At 42.4% G+C, this 10,292-nt stretch overlaps 1 protein-coding gene across 1 annotated transcript in view; it reads right to left on the bottom strand.

Moving 5' to 3' along the window:
• Nucleotides 1-10,292, bottom strand: part of JARID2 (jumonji and AT-rich interaction domain containing 2) — a 285,849-nt gene that overhangs the window by 272,473 nt on the left and 3,084 nt on the right. The window lies entirely within an intron of this gene.

The following is a 10,292-nucleotide window of genomic DNA, read 5'->3' as shown; positions in this document are numbered from 1 at the left end:
GGCAGGAGACTTGCTTGAGCCCAGGAGTTGGAGGTTGCTGTACCCAGGGGAACAGCTTGAGGCTCTGTCTCAAAAAAAAAAAAGAAGTATGCTCTTAAACATAAAAAGTAATGCAGCCTCTTAGCCCCACTGTGACACTACTCTTACCTTCTCAAACTAGAAGAAAGAAAAATCCCATTAATAGAAAAGTGTGTCTGGATGTAAAGAGATAAACACTGCATTTTTCCATAAGTTAGGAAGACAAGCAAGCCTTGGTGAGAAGAAAAACTGCTAAGTAACCTTACCATTTTAATTTCTATCCTCTTCTTCAGACAACCTCAATATACTATAATCACCGAAAGGTGACCCAGAAACAATGTTTTCTCTGCAAACTTGCACTTGAACCACAAAGACCTGTAGGATTCATCAAAATAAGATGGTCTACATATGTATAAAACAGTTCTCACATTAAAATTTGATTCTGCCTCCCCCCAAATAATCTTGGGACCAATAATGAAGGTATAATTCTCCCCATTTCATAGATAAAATTAAGATCTATAGGTTATGTGATGTACCCAAAATCACCAGTTAGGTACAAAGAGCCAGGACCTCAACTTCAGTCTGCCTCTAAAGCCAGTGCTCTCTTTCCCAAAGTGTTTTGCATCCCTGCTGCAACTAAACTCCAAGTGCTCTTAGCACTAGAGCAAGGTCATATTTTCAGACGCTTAACAGTGCCAGAATGAAAAATTACCAGTTGTTTTTAACAGAACCACAAAAAGAACACCTTTGCAACCATAGAAAGCCACCATACAAAGAAGGCTGAAATCACAGGCAAAAAAAAAAAAATGTGATCCTGGGTCATCTTTATTACTTATTAAGTATCTGCATAAACTTCACCACAATGCACTTCATAAATATAAAAAATATAATGGTGGGTGGCGCCTGTGACTCAGTGAGTGGGGTGCCAGCCCCATACACCAAGGGTGGTGGGCTCAAACCTGGCCCTGGCCAAACTGCAACAACAACAACAAAAAAAAACAAGTCAGGCGTAGTTGTGTCTCAGCTACTCAGGAGGCTGAGGCAAGAGAATTGCCTGAGCCCAGGAGTTGGAGGTTGCTGTGAGCTGTGATGCCACAGCACTCTACCAAGGTCGATAGAGTGAGACTGTCTCTAAAAAAAAAAGCAAAAAATATATATGGTAAGGGCAGGCACAGTATATCATTCCTATATTCCTAGCACTTTGGGAGGCTGAGGCAGGTGAATTGCTTGAGCTCAGGAGAGTTCAAGGCCAGCCTGGGCAAGAGCAAGACCCCATCTCTACTAAAAATAGAAAAACCAGCCAGGTATGGTAGTGGGTACCTGTAGTCTCAGCTACTTAGTAGGCTGACATCACATGAGCCCAAGACTTTGAGGTTGCTGCGAGCTATGACGCCATAGCTCTCAACCCCAGGGTGACAGAGTGAGACTGCCTAAAAAAAAAATACAAAAAAAAGAATATAATAGTACAATTACACAGGGTCTCCCCGTCCTTTCACTCCTAGAGCTGTTCTGACTAATAAACATTGTGTTCTTAGAGCAATTTTGTTTTACAAAGTGCTTTCACATATCTTATCTCATTTAGTTCTAAATGCTCTGGGAGAGGACACGGAAGAAAACAGAAACTTAAATAAAACACAAATGACATCTTTACTACTTGTTACAAATGCCTATGTTGGTTTTTAAAAGCCAGCAAACAAACAAACACACTGGCCTAACTTATAAGACCTGTGGGACTGTAAATTCGTGTAGCCTCCCTCCATGAAAGCAAAGTGGTAGGAAGGGATCAAAACATAATCCTGACATTCCTGAGTCAGTAATTTCACACTGAAGAACTTGGAGGTAAAGTGCAGAAAGCTACAGGTAAAGCAGGGATGTCCAACCTGCAACCCATGGGCCACAAGCTGGGTTTTTAAGGTCTGTTTGGCTTAACTGTGGTGTTGGATATGAAAGTAGTAGTCCCAGCCACTCTCCAGCTGGGCTGAGGCAGGAGGATGGCCTGAGCCCAAGAGTTGAAGCTTTCAGTCAGCAGTAATGACTGCCACTGCACTCCAGCCAGGGTGACAGTATGAGAGTCTTGCCCCAAAAATTAAAAAAAAAAAAAAAAGTGCAACCTTAAGCAGCAAGTCACTTAACAGTACTAGAAACCTTAAGAACTCTCAGCAAAGGCCGGGCGAGGTGGCTCACACCCATAAGGCAGGTGAGAGCATTCTGGGAGGCCAAGGCAGGTCCTGAGCAAAATGGAGATCCTGTCTCTAAAAACAGAAAAACTGAGGCAGACGGATTGCTTGAGCCCAGAGTTTGAGGTTGCTGTGAGCTACGATGTCATGTACTCTACCCACGACAACAGCTTGAGACTCTGTCTCCAAAAAAAACTCTCAACTATAAAATTAAGTTTCCAAAATACTGGTTAAGATTCAGCACCCACAGTGGTTACAGCCAAATATACCAAGGATGGTGGGTTCAAGCCCAGCCCAGGCCAGCCGATGTGGTGGGCTCCTCAGGCAACCCATTCACTGAGCACCAGTTGAGGACCTGGGTCATGCAAAGGCAAAGGAAAAAAGAAAAAAAAAAAAAAAACCACTGGACTCAGCTAAAGCCTGGGATGTGTGAAGTGGATGGGTGGCAAGATAAGCCCAGGGTAGAGCAAGAGCTTTTCATGCTGTGCCAAGAATAAACTTGGTTTAAATTTGATCCTCAAGGCCACAGGCAGCGATGTGATTTTCAATTTCAAGGACTATTCCTTCTTTGGCTAAACATCTTAGTACACAGATTCAGTGCCACTCTAATCTTAATTCTCAACCCATCCCCTCCAATTTACCACCCAGGCGTGTTCAGGAGTCAAGTGTTGGCTGATAGGGAAAATATAACCAACACGGGATGGCACATAGGAGAGAGTGGGTGGTGATTACATCACTTCCTAATCTTCAAAAGCCTTATTCAATATCCCCAAGTGAATTTGTTACTTGCTATTCACTTGGTTCTTTAAGAGTCAAAGTACAAGGGCAGCACCTGTGGCTTAGTGAGTAGGGCACTGGCCCCGTATACCAAGGGTGGCGGGTTCCCCCTCCAGCCCTGGCCAAACTGCAAACAAAAAACAGCCGGTGTTGTGGCAGGCACCTGTAGGCCCAGCTACTCGGGAGGCTGAGGCAAGAGAGAATTGCCTAACCCAAGAGCTGCTGTAGGTTGCTGTGAGCTGTGACACCACAGCACTCCACCAAGGGCAACAAAGTGAGACTGTTGTCTCTTTAAAAAAAAAAAAAAAAAAAGGCTTGGTGCCTGTGGCTCAAGCAGCTAAGGCGCCAGCCACATACACCTGAGCTGGCAGGTTTGAATCCACCCCAGGCCTGCCAAACAACAGCTTCAACCAAAAAAAAAAAAAAAAAAAAAAATAGCCGGGTGTTGTGGTGGGCACCTGTAATCCCAGCTACTTGGGAAGCGGAGGCAGGAGACTCGCTTGAGCCCAGGAGTTGGAGGTTGTTTGAGCTGTGATGCCATGGCACTCTACCCAGGGCAACAGCTTAAGGCTCTGTCTCCAAAAAAAGAGTCAAAGGGCAGAATTCATTTGATTGATTTATTTCTGAGTCAGCACGTAAGGCTGCTGGCAGAACTGATGTCTCCAGGTTGGTGATTTCCAACTGTGTAATAATACACATTTGTGCACAAGTATGCAGTTTACAAAGTGCTTTCACATCAAAAATGTCCCTGGCTCTCTCAGCAACGGGCCTATAAAGTACATAGAACAAGTTTTCCAGATTAGGATGTAGCTCAGCAAGGTTGTACAGTTTACCCGTGGTCACACAGCCAGTTTTAACAGAGGGCCAAATTTGAACTAGGCTCAAGTTCCTAATCCTGTCCATCACCACAGAGGTACCCCATGTACTCAAAAAAAGCCCGTCCAAATTTGAGGCATCTTATTACTAAAGTCCATATAGTACTAGTATTAAGGCACATACACAAAGCACACAACTCTCATGCCTATAATCCTACACTTGGGGAGGACTGCTTGACACTAAGAGTTGAGGGCCAGCCCAAGGAAGAGTGAGATCTTATCTCTACAAAAAAATAGATTAATTACCCACATGTGGTGGTACATAACTGTAAGTCCCAGCTTCTGGGGAAGCTGAGACAAGAGGATAACTTGAATTCCTTGAGCCCAGGAGTTTAAGGTTATAGCCAACTAGGATGACTAGGATGCCAGGGCACCAATGCACTTCACTCTGTTATAAGTTTTTAAAAAGCTTTAAAATAAAACAAAATAAACATTCAGTATTCAGCCTCCTTCTGCAAACCTCTGGAAGGAATAAACGCAAGAAACACAAGCTCACTTGTAATCCCTTCTCGTTTCCTTCTGGCACCTGTTTCTGCCCCCACAGGCACCAAATACTTTTAACAGTCGGCAGAAACGAGAACCAAGAGATAACACACTCAACCATTATAGACCAAGCCTGCACCAGAATGGCAGTTAGAAAATAATAAAAGAAAGTATCACCCAGACTCCTGGACAATTCAATCACTAGAGATATCTGGGCTGCTGTCTTAAAAATGACAGGATCTCCTAGTAGACAACAGACACACACCACCAAACCCTCCCATGCCTTCCCTGAAAAAAATACTGCCCCATAGAATTGTTGTACTTGAAGGCACAATGCGTATACAAGCAGCACCACATTGGGAGTTCAGAGGAGCAAAACTGTGGCTTTACATTCTGTTAACCTTCTAGGATTCATGGTAATAAAACACTGCAGTTGATGCTTCTTTTTTTTTTTTTGAGACAGAGCCTCAAGCTATCCCCCCTAGGTAGAGTGCCGTAGCATCACAGCTCACAGCAACCTCCAACTCCTGGGCTCAAGCAAGTCTCCTCCCTCAGCCTCCAAAGTAGCTGGGACCACAGTCGCCCGCCACAACGCCTGGCTATTTTTTGGTTGCAGCCGTCATTGTTGTCTGGTTGGCTGGGGCTGGATTTGAATCCACCAGCTCAGGTGTATGTGGCTGGTGCCTTAGCCACTTGAGCCACAGGCGATAAGCCTGCAGGTGATGTTTCAATGCTCACTGGCCTTCCTCTTCATAGGTGGTGAAGCTTGACAGACTTCCAAAATTAAAACTTAAAATCCAATTGAGGCCTTTCAGGCAGCACCAGCTCTCATGAACTTCTACCAGTAGGATTCTTCTGTCTCTAATACCCCCACCATACATACTATGATTACATGAGTAATTATGTATAATGTTCTCATTACTCACACTGCCTCATTAACACATCTGGACAGCCTTTGTTTAATGGATGGCCTAGCCCCTGGTGAGGACTGAGGGCAAAGGATTTCCCCAGAGACCCACAGTTGCATAAGCTACAAAGTCAGGGGCAATAATACAAGTGCAAGAAAAAAGTACTGAGGCCAATCTGTCAAAGCCCTGGGAAATCGGACTGCTTTCTGGAAGCATGGAGAACTTCTGCCGCCCATGCTGGCCCTAATGTGCACCCAAGAATGTGATAGAGATACCTGTAAAAATACAGAGCACAAACCAGCCATTAGCAAGGAATTCTGAGATCTCAGCTCTCCTTCCAAAGAGGACTCAAGAAGGCAGCTGGGAAAAAGGTGGCAGCTCCACCAACTGGTGCTTAAAAAAACTATGAACATTGGGCAGCGCCTGTTGCTCAGTGAGTAGGGCGCCAGCCCCATATAGAGGGTGGCAGGTTCGAACCCAGCCCCGGGCCAAACTGCAACAACAAAATAGCCAGGTGTTGTGGCAGGCACCTGTAGTCTCACTACTCAGGAGGCTGAGGCAAAAAAAATTGCCTAAGCCCAAGAGCTGCAGGTTGCTGTGAGCTGTGACGCCATAGCACTCTACCAAGGGTGACAAAGTGAGACTCTTGTCTCTAAAAAAAAAACTATGAACACAAACATGGACTTGAGACACACATTCCTGGTTCTTGAAAACTGACCAAAAAAAAAAAAAAAAAAACTGCCTTCACTTCCCCAACTTTCTCAAGCAAAAACCCTGTCTTTCCAAAGGCTGCCAAGAGCCCCTTTCATGTATGACCTTACCTCCCCCTTTGGGGAGAGGCTACTTTGATCATTTTACTGGTTTTTTTTTTGGGGAGACAGTGTCTCACTTTATCAACCTGAGTGCTCTCTCATCATAGCTCACAGCAACCTCAAACTCCTGGTCTCAAGTGATACTCTTGCTTCAGTTTCCCAAATAGGTGGGACTACAGGTAGGTGTCCGCCACAACACCCGGCTATTTTTTTAGAGACCGGGGTCTTGCTCTTATTCAGGCTGCTCTTAAACTCCTGAGCTCAAGCAATCCACCTGCCTAAGCCTCCCAGAGTGCTAGGATTACAGGCCTGAGCCACCATGCCCAGCCTGATCATTTTACCTCTATTATCCGAACTAAAAAGTGAGCAGGGATTAGCCTTTATCTGATCAGTCTATTTGCCTAGGTTTTCACGTCTGTAAAATGGACTCACAACCACTTTACTTGTGCAAACTCACTATGAAAGCAACAAATATAGGTGGTTATTTCAGAATTGACTTCACAATGCTTTCTAGGGAGGTGGGTATTGTGGCCATCTGGAAGCATGTTCTATAATCCTAGCTCTTCTGACTTATCTCTTCAAAAGGCAAAGAGAGCCTCTGAAGACGTGGGCAGCATTCTCTCACAAGAGTGAAATCTGTGGCGAGACAAACAGTGGAACTGGAAAGAAACCCCAGCATTGCAGGTAAGCTCTGGCTGCTCACTCGGGTATGACCAAGACTTTGCCCTCTTGGACAATATCTGCATCTGGAAAACATGGGTCCTTTCCTATCCAGACATCCTGACTCTAAGAGAACAAGACAAAAAGCCACCAGCAAGAAGTGAAAGGAACAGGAAGTCTTGGACACAGGCACAATTACTCCACCAAGAGCAAAAGATGGGTCAGCTCCACTTTAATGGTTTTATTCTGAATCAGAACTGAATGGGAAAAACCCTCATTAAAAAGTTTGAGCCTTTCAGAAGGGCTATAGGATTGACTGAAGTCCCATAATGAGAAAAAAATTGTCTACAAAAAAGTAGGTATCATGGAGTTAGAAAACCAAACTCAAAGCTCCTACCTCCTAGAATAAAAGAAGCCTGTAATCGTGAGGCTTTATGGACAGATGAAACCAGAAAAATGAAATCTGGGGCCTGGAAAAGCAATTGAGGTTTGTATGGGGGTGTCACAGGAATAAAGACTACACTTATCTGGGAAATGAAAAGAAACAGAAGGTAAATGATTCCAACTAAGGAACTGTGATTCAATTTGTCTCATTATCATCAACAGGTAGGCTTAAGGATTTGAAATGAAGCAGACCTCCAGTACTATCTCATAAAACAATATAATTAAAGTTGCCGATTATAAGATACAAGCCTCTGAACTCCAAAAATTAGGTGTAAAATCACTAAGCCTTCTGCCCCCTGCTATCTAGTGAATGGCACAATTATTTTTAAATCTAAAAGTAATACAAACCACTCCGTAGAACTACTCTAAATTCACCTATATTTTACCTATGCTACATGTCATGCATTAGACATACAGATCAAAGCTAAATACAGAGGGAAGATGCATAAGAATGAGAAGTAGTATCAGTTGATGGAAACAAGTTTGTCAGGCAAGAAACCATTTTAAAAAATACACCCCCACATTCCTTAAAACATTTCATTTTAACTTAAAATACACAAATTTTACTTGTAATTGCAATTTCTTTGATACAAGGCCATGATCTTATTTCTGAGTTTAGGTCTTCTTTCAGAGTGCCATTGTCCCAGTTCCCTGTCATGCTTTTGGGTTTCTTAGTGAAGAAGTTTAGGCATGGCTGAAGTTTGGTTCTTAAAAGGGAATGAATCACTTGCTAAGCAGTGATGTGTGAGCAGTCCTTACACTTATTCCCCCAAAATATATATGTAAAAATCTGGCCTATGTCTAATTTAACAACACCTTATTTTTTAGTCATTGACTTTTATCAAGTCTTCCCAAAATATTCAACTTAAAAGTTTTCACAGAAACCAACTCTTTTCACACTCCTTTCAAGGTTGACATAATATTTAACTGTAATTACAATAATAAGCCCAACTGGAATAACTAGATTTAAGAACAAACAACTGACAATCGGCAAGACTTCTGGGTGAGAGCCAAAGGGGACAGAGGCACACCCCAGAGGTGCCCAGTGGCCCAGAGCTTCAATGCTTGGGTATCAGCCAGGATTTTTTGCAGCCAACAGAGCAAGTAGGTTAGGTAGGTCAAAGGTGGTTAGGAGAGCTGCTACTGCAATCCTGAGGGAGACTTGGAACAAAAACATCAAGAGGATGAAAAAGCAGAGGTCTGAATCCTTGCACCACTATGATCTAGGGCAAACCACTAGACTAAAAATGCTGCAGTTTAGCCTTATGAAATGTTTTAATTGACTAATTTTGACTTGACTTTACCACGTCTTCTCTTAATGGAAAAAAGTTCCATTTTGAATTATAATAGACACAGGTTATATATACTCCAAAAGATCTGGATTATATATACTCCAAAAGGAGAAAAGTTTGAATAACCTTTGGAACAAAGCATGTATTAAGATTAACACTAGAGTTATTTCCAAGGCATTTGGAAGTGAGTCAACAGTCCTCAGCCGAGCAACACGGGACTGGTTTAACTTATTGGGAGGAAAAACAGTCATCATACTCTCTAAGTACCAAATAATTCTAATTGGCTCTTTGGGCAAGGCTCCGTAAGGACACACAGTAAGGTATTAGCATACAATAAGGTCATAATTCAGGTAATAATAACCCATGTTGGATTATTTTTGGAAATAGTTTTTAATTTTGACACAGTCAGGACTTGACTGTATTTTCCTTCCACACTATCTCTACACGTTGTTGTTAGCTACTAACCTGTCATTACTCTAGACTTATGTGAAAAGAACAAGGTTTCCCCCCTAGAAAGAAGCCACATGAACAGCCCAGAAGGGGAAAATGTGGCAATTAAATAATTTATGCAAGTTTTCCTCTGGGAACTGTTAAATAACCTGACTGGACAACTTTTATGTATAAAACAGTAGGAAAAAAGTTAAAAAACAAAACTCATAAATCCAACCACTATCTTTCGGTTTTCTTTCTACTTTTTCTTTACAATTGTATGTAATCACAGTAAATCCTGCTTTTACACCTTACAATGCAAACTTTCCCCAGTTTTTAATCATACTACAACTTTTAAATCAGAAAATTAGATGCTTAAAATTTACAATCTAGTAGTACAAATTCTGCTCGAACTGTCCTAGAAATCAAACTGGTGATTTGTTTTCTTGCTAACTGCATGAATCATTATCTTTCTATAGCAGAGATTTTGTGATTTCAAATTCATACCTGCTATAAAGCAAAGCTCAAATGGTTGTGAGGCCTGGCTATCATATCTATTATTCCCCCTAGAAATACTCCGCCGGTGCAGGGATAGAAATGGCAGAAAACATCCATAGAGCAAAACATGCAACTTTTTATTGTCCAAGTGGATTGGGACTTTAAAAAGCCAAACATTTTGGGTTATTTAAGGTACTGTAGTGGGAATCATGCCCAACACAATTAAAATAGGATTATATTACAATTTATGAGTTTCTCAAGGACATCATTTAATATAAAATATAACAATCATTTCTCCCAAAGCTTACAGCATACAATCACACCCCCAAATCCTGCTTAGCTAAGGCAATAAACTAAATGGCAACTCAGCAGGCATCTAAGGCTTTTGAGAGCAATTGTAGGAAATGTGCTGCCTTCCACCAGCTTGAGTAGTAATGCCACCTTACATATAAAAGAGCATACTGTTTTACATCTTTCACGCACATCTCAGTGACTTAGCCAAGTGGCAAAGGCAGGTATCACTTTTTCCATTTTACAAAACAGAAAGGGACTCACTGTGAGCCTCTAAAACCAGGAACTCCTGCTCAGAACTAACCCCAGAACAACTTGAGATTTAAAAAGTCCTGTGCTAAAAGTCTTGTGCTCTTCTAATGTATCAATAACAAGTCTTCCCTCTGTCCAGCCCCCCACAAGTATGCCCAGTAGGCACAGAGCTGGCACAGCAAAAAGCTCCCCAACACCGTATGCAAGGCTTCCAGAAAGAGCAGCAGTTGAAGCTATGCAGCATCACCTTGAACCGCATCCCGCCACATCCTAAAAGACACCCCCAACACGACTTAAAGTGACAAGGTGACAGAATCCACAACACGGTCCTCCAACAAAGCATTGATGAGACATGGAACAGAGGAAGTAAAAATAC

The sequence above is a fragment of the Otolemur garnettii genome, unplaced genomic scaffold, assembly GCF_000181295.1.
Source record: "Otolemur garnettii isolate 467f Iridium unplaced genomic scaffold, OtoGar3 scaffold00026, whole genome shotgun sequence".
Classification (NCBI taxonomy): domain Eukaryota; kingdom Metazoa; phylum Chordata; class Mammalia; order Primates; family Galagidae; genus Otolemur; species Otolemur garnettii.
This window is presented reverse-complemented; position numbering and strand designations above follow the sequence as displayed.